The sequence below is a fragment of the Peromyscus leucopus genome, chromosome 10 (assembly GCF_004664715.2).
Source record: "Peromyscus leucopus breed LL Stock chromosome 10, UCI_PerLeu_2.1, whole genome shotgun sequence".
Taxonomy (NCBI): Eukaryota; Metazoa; Chordata; class Mammalia; order Rodentia; family Cricetidae; genus Peromyscus; species Peromyscus leucopus.
In genome coordinates, this window is record NC_051071.1 from 48,113,381 (window position 1) to 48,120,994 (window position 7,614).

Sequence of the window (7,614 nt, forward strand, 5' to 3'; positions counted from 1 at the left end):
GCTCTCCTTAGCAGGTATCTCAGGACTCTAGCATCTCTAACATCTTGGTGTCTCGAAGGCAATCCATTTTTCAACATCATAACTTCATACAATGGACTTTCCGCAAGCCTTCATTCAGGAACATCCCTGACACATGCCTACCCTCACTGGCTTTCTTTAGTCATGGAGGCAAATTCTATAATCTGTTTCTTTTATTCTTAACTATAAAGCCAGAACCACTAAGCCAAAGTTGCCAATTTCTGCTGATAATTGGGATTAAAACATGGTCCTTCAAGCAATTATATCTTCACCATCTTTATGTCTTTTATTGCCTAGACTTGCTGTCCTGAAATTTGCTCTGTAAACAAAGCTGACCTCAGACTCAGAGATCTACCAGCCTCTGCCTTCCCAGGGTTGGGATTAAGGGTGTCCCACAACAGCCAGCTCTAAGCTTTTCTTTAGTTTCTTTCAGTAAATTGGAAAGTTTTCTGGGTAGAATCTTGTCCTGGGGTCACCACTCCCTTCATTCCATTTCTTAATCCACCTAACTCATTTGACTAGGGATTTAGCTTCATTCCACTTTCTGGTGCTCTTTTTCTCCTCAAAGTTTCTTTTTTATAATTTACCCTGCTCAGCTTGTTCCTTTTCATTATAAACCTTCATAACAGTTAACACTAATATTCAAAAGACAGGGTTTATACTAGTCTGTTTTGAAATTTCTTTTGCCAATGGAATTAATCCAAAACTCTTCACTTTAGCCTCAGGTGGACTCTTCAGACAAGGGCAAATGGCAGCCACTTTCTTCACCAAAATATCACAAGATTCATCTCTACGCAACATACTAGAATTCTTCTCTGAAACATATTGAGTGAGTCCCCTACAGTTCAAATAACTCTTAGCACCTCTGTGTTCCATGCTTCTACTAGTATGGCACAATAACCATTGCTCAAAGTATTCCACTGAGTTCCAAACCAAAGTCCAAATTTCTCCAAATGGACACAGGATCAGGCCTGTCACAACAATACTCCAGTCTGTGGTACCAACTTCTGTCTTAGGGTTTTCTTGTCCATGAAAGTATACCATAACTCTTTTAAGGAAAATATTTAATTGAGCTGGCTCACTTATAGTTTTAGAGGTTCAGTCCATTATTATCATAGTGGGGTACATGGCAGCATGTAGGCAGATGTGGTTCTGGAGGAATAGCTGAAAAGTTCTACATCTTGCAGGCAACAGGAAGTAGATGGACACACTGGATAGTATTCCCAAAGCCCATCCCCCACAGTGACACACTTCCTCCAACAAGTTCACAACTCCTTATAGTATCACTCCCTATGAGATTATGAGTGCCAATTACAAACTACTGCAGACCCCTTTATTAATTTCTATATCCTAAAAAATAAAGCTTTTCTGATTGAAAAAGTTATGTACTAATCTGTGAATATATAAAGAAAAGTACTGAGGAGGAAGTTTGATACTATGTCCATTTAGAAAGATAATTATTATTAATAGATTCTATAGTATAGTCTATTACCTACCCAGACATTTGATTTTGGTCCAGCTAATAATACCAGACATGAGTACCATCTCGGTCAGTAGACTGCAAACACAATCAGAAAATGTTTGGTTATTCCATAACATTTGTGCGAATATGGCAGGTGAGTATGTATTGCTGCACCTGTCTTTATTGTAGCTAGCAGATGTCACAGGTGAGTAAGACATTAAATACTTTTGATGTCACTCATAAGAACTTTTAGCCATATGCAGAGCTAGCTAGTAGGGATGAAACATTCAGGTCATAGCACCAGTATTTCTACACATTCTGTGACTCAAGTATGTGGTGTCTTCAGCATACTCCAAAAGAGTAAAAAGACAAAGGAGATGTTGATGCTGAGGCTCAAGGCTGTTTTGTTTGTAGAAACTTTACTGGGTTAGGAGTTTGGTGAATGAAAAGTACAGTCTATCATTAAAGGGATAATTCTACCTATCTGTTGATGCTTAAGACGAACTTACCTTCTTAAGGATGGTACTACCTTCCTGAGTGCTGGACCACATCCAGCTGAAATGTTTAGTCTCCACCCCAGCCAGAGAATCTGTTCTCGTGGTCAGAAGCCAATGCTCAGGCTGTGGTTGGCCTTTTGGAGGACCAGCTAGCAGGATCCGAGGTGTCATCACCTCTCACATACATACTTTATGAGTCATTCCAATCAACTCATTGGTATCCCAAGTTGGACTTGATAGGATTATTAATGAATCTGTCCTCAGTGACCTAGTTGGTTTGAATAAATATGTTTTCATGTCTTCCCATAAAATGTCACCTATTAAGGGGTGTGGTGAAAAAGAAACTTTACATGCATTAGGAAAGCAGGAGGAAGAGACCAGTAAAAATAAGACAAAGAATGACAGAGGAAAGGGATGGATGGAAAGAAAATAAGATTCATTTGTGTAAAAATGTCATAAAGAAATGAATTATTTTCCATTTAATTTAGAAATATACTTATTTTTCAAAAATAATTTCCTCAAACTTTCTCTTATAGAGTCATGCCATACATAATACAAACCAAGTGTTTTTAAGAAATAACTCTCTCACTGTTGAAGCAAAACAAAGGTAATAATAAAGAAAATTACTATCACATTTTTACAAACTGCTTAAGAAAGAATAATCACTTTCATTTACCAAAAATGGCAGGAAGGAAATCAAACATATAATAGTATAAATTGGGTGAAAATATTCAATGACATGAATCTGTTGCCCACAAAAATTATATAGAATTGTAGAAGAGCACACTTATTATGAAGAGTTCTGAGATGATGATTCTTAATAATATCAATCAGCATGCATTTTCAAAATACCAATCTGAGAGCAAGTAAAATCACAAGTTTTATAAAGGGCTGGAGCTATTTCAATAGATACAAATTTGGTCATGAAAATTTAAATAGGATATTGTTTCAATGGAAAACTGATTTCTAAAGAATCAGTAATAAGTACCCTCATAATATTGCCAGTAGATAACACCATCCCTACTATAACCTTTCCAGAGTGTGAATATGTTCATTGATTTCATGAGATGCCTTGTAAACATGAAGAGCTACAGTTACAGGCTAATCTATTCGTCGAGCATGTAAAGCTATGGATTTCAAGACTATTTAAATGTTTTTCTTCTTTATGTTTATGAATATCTTATTATTCCTTAAGTTTGACATTAGAAAGTTATTCATTCTTTTGACCAAACTGATATTTAACATGTACAAACATATTATCTTCGAAAATATTATTTATATTAAAACTTTACTCACAATTTCATTTGTATATCTACTAAATTGGTTATATTTGGCATACTCCTTTATTATCTTTTATCATCTTTCCATGTGTTTTTACTTGCTATATTATTATGTTGGAAACATTGTTCTGAAATCAACTACTATTGTTTTGAAGAGTATAGGATAAGATCTCCTTAACATTGATAATATTTTTATCAAGTACTTTGCCTTCTGCTCTAAATTACTTTAAAAGAATAAACTAATAAACATTACCATCCTATATACCAACCATTCCTACAGAAATTTAAAACTAGTTTCTCGTTTTCTTTCTGTTAAGAAATTCAATGATGTATATTTGCTAACAGTGAATGTTTAATAAGAAATTAGATTCACAATGACTGACTTCAAAACCTGCTTTAGCTCTTCAGAAAAAATGTTTCACACATACTAATTTCAAATGTCTCATTTTCATGTGTTTGATTTTCATCTTCAGAAAAGCAAACCCAAAGTATCATATTACGGATAAGATAATGACTTTAAAATATGTAAACCATAAAACACAACTGTCCAACAATAAGTAGATGGCAACTATTACAAAAGAGAGTAGCTACCTAGGTAATCTATGGGTGATCTCCTTGTTCTGTTGTTACTACAATAGAGTACCAGAGGCTCCATAATTTATTCTTTATAAAAGGAAATTTATCCATTATTTTCTGTGAGTTGGATATTCCGATTTTAAAATATTGATAGTGGACAATGTTCTTCATTCAATCTATTTCACTCCAAGATAAAAATTAGATGTAAAAGATCATGAAGAGGGAGACAGTATGAACTTGAGGATACTTCTACAGCATACGCACTTCAGATAATGAACCACTCTTGGGCATATATCCAAAGCATGCTCAGTCATACCACAAGGACATTTACTCAACTATGTTTTTAGTAGCATTATTCATAATAGCCAGAACCTAGACACAACTAGATGCCCCTCCACCTAATAATGGATAAAGAACATGAGGTACATGTACACAGTGGAGTATTACATAGCCATAAAAAGCAGTGACTGCTGTGGATATCGCTCTATATAAATAAAACACTGATGGCCAGTGACCAGACAGGAAGTATAGGCGGGACAAGAAGAGAGGAGAATTGGAAAAACAGGAAGAAGCGGGGAGACACTGCAGCCACCGCCAGGACAAGCAACATGTAAAGACACCAGTAAGCCACAAGCGACATGGCAGGGTATAGATTTATAAAAATGGGTTAATTTAAGATATAAAAACAGTTAGCAAGAAGCCTGCCATGTCCATACAGTTTATAAGTAATATAAGTGTCTGAGTGATTATTTTATACATGGATTGTGGGACTGCGGGGCTTGGTGGAACCTGGAGAGAAGCTCTCCAGCAACAAGTGACCTCATGAAATTTGCAGGCAAATGGATGGAACTAGAAAATATCATTCTGAGTGACGTAACCCAGACTCAGAAAGACAAACACAATATGTATTTACTCGTAAGTGGATACTAGATGTAAAACAAAGGATAACCAGACTAAAATCCACAGCTCCAGAGAAGCTGGGTAACAAGGAGGACCTTCAGAGGGACACGAGATCACCCTGGGAAGGGGAAATAGATGAGATCTCCATGATCAAACTTGAAATGAATGGGACAATAGAGGGTAGGGGATGGGGGATGAGAAGATCAGGGAATGGGATGGTTGAGCAATGGTCGAATAGGGATGGAGTTGGAGAGCAATGAAAGAGATACTGTGATAGAGGGAGACATCATGGGCATAGAAAGAAACCTGGTGCTAGGAAAATCCCAGGAATCCACAAGGATGACACCAGCTTAGACTACTAGGAATAGTGGAGAGGGTGCCTGAGCTGGCTTACCCAGTTCTTAGATCAGTGAATACTCTAACCGTCATCATAGAGCCTTCATCCAGTACCTGATGGGAGTGGAAGGAGGGAGGAGAGGGGCATGTGGATCTGTGGTTGGTATGTAAAATGAATAAAACAATTCTAAAATTAAAAAATCAACAAAGGAACAAACAACAACAACAACACACACACAACAAACAAAAACAATAACAACAACAACAAAAAAAACACTCCACCCATAAGGATACAGCTTTGGAAGGCCCAATCATTGCTATAGGTCTGCCTTCCGAAGACTATTGCATTGGTAAGTATGTTTCCAACCTGAAATTTGGAGAACACTTTCCAATCACAGCATCAAAGCAGGTTAAAATCTAGATTTGCCTGATTCTAAACATTATTGTTTCTTCATTCTATATTATTATCTTCTGGAAATAAATATATCATCGATAAAATAGTCCTCTGAAAGTCCTTTGATGCAGGTGATATTAAATTTGAAAATAGAACTTAACTAGGCCACGGAATGAAACAGTCATCTTAGTGATGGCATTTGTGAACCAAAGGACTCATCTAATTGTTTTCTTTGCAGCTCAGTCAGGTGGATTTGCAAGAGAAAAGAAATGCTGATGAGACACTGTGCTGACCCACTTTGTCTTCCTGCAGATGGTCCCAGCTGGAGTAATGTGTACTTATTGTTCAAACAAGAACATTTTTTTTAACTTTTCATTACATGTCTCCCGGGAAATAAAAATATAAATGTTGATGTGTTATCTGCAGTGGGGGAGAATAGGCCTGATATTCATAGGAGCCAAATCCCATATGAAATCATTCTCACATTATAACAAAAGCATGGTTTATAACTGGAAAAATACAAAAACAGGTGTCTGTCATTGTTTTATATTTTAATTGCACTACAAACACACATAATTTTGAAATTTACCTTAAAATTAAATAAAAAAGAAATATTCTTTTGAATCTATTCCTATAAACATACAGTTCCAAGAAACGTCTTGAAGTGATAAGGAATGAAAGAATGGCAGGTACAGACCAAGGGAACTCTTTATCTCCCTGATGTTGATAATATGCTGACATATTATCTGATTTCCTGATATTGGAGATTATATGCAGCTAAGAAATAAAAGCAAGCAGAAGCAGCAAGAACAGTGCATACCCACCACCATGCGTTTTGGAGGAAGAACCTGTGTGATCCAGCAGTACCTCTGTAAGTACTCTTGAGAACATGGATCACCAACAGAAAATGTTTAGGACCATACCATGGCCCATGGTAGTTTTTTTCTATCTGTAGTGAGCACATACCCCGGTTACAGGGGAGGAATAATCACTCTTGATTCAGACTTGTTATAACACTCATTTATTCACACAATAAGATTACAAGCAATATTTATCCCGTCTTCCAAATGGAACCAGGAGTACCTCTCTGGGTGTATAAGTCCGGACTCGCCACGTCTGTTCCTCTGGATCTTGGGTCAGCCTTCCTCTGGTCAGACACATCTGCACTGGGGACAGGATCTCATGTCTCTGACAGAGGAGAGTCATCTCATGCTAGAGCCTGACAAGATCTGTTGGTCAGGTCTGAGGCTTCATCTTTTATATTCTTTTCTGGCTAGGTTTCTAGTCTTTTTTTTTTTTTAAATGTTTTCTTTTATTATTATTATCATTATTATTATTATTATTATTATTATTATTATTATTTTACAACACCATTCAGTTCAACATAATAGCCACAGATTCCCCTGTTCTCCCCCTCTCGCCCACCCCTCCCCCCAGCCCACCCCCCATTCCTACCTCCTCCAGATCAAGGTCTCCCCCGAGGACCGGGGTTGACCTCGTAGACTCAGTCCAGGCAGGTCCATTCCCCCCTCCCAGACCGAGTCAAGTGTCCCTGCATAAGTCCCAGGATTCAAACAGCCAACTCATGCAACGAGCCCAGGACCTGGCACCAATGCACAGCTGCCTCCCAAACAGATCAAGCCAAATGACTGTCTCACCCGTTCAGGGGCCTGATCCAGTTGGGGGCCCCTCAGCCTTTGGTTCATAGATCCTGTGCTTCCATTCATTTGGTTATTTGTCCCTGTGCTTTATCCAACCTTGGCTTCAACAATTCTCGCTCATATAAACCCTCTTCTTTCTCACTAATTAGACTCCCAGTGCTCCACCAGGGCCCAGCCGTGGATGTCTGCCTTCAGATTCCTCAGTCCTTGGATGGGGTTTATGGCACCACTATCTGGGTGTCTGGCCATCCCATCACCAGAGTAGGTCAGTTCCTGCCATCTGGCGACCATTGCCAGCAATCTTTTGCGGGGGTATCTTTGTGGATCTCCGTGGGCCTCCCTAGCTCTCTGCTTCCTCCCCTTCTCACCTTCTCATGTGGTCTTCATTTACCATGGTCTCCTATTCCTTGTTCTCCCTCTTTTTTCTTGATCCAGCTAGGATCCCTACTTCCACACATAGCTTATAGCTTATCACTACTCCATTTGTGGT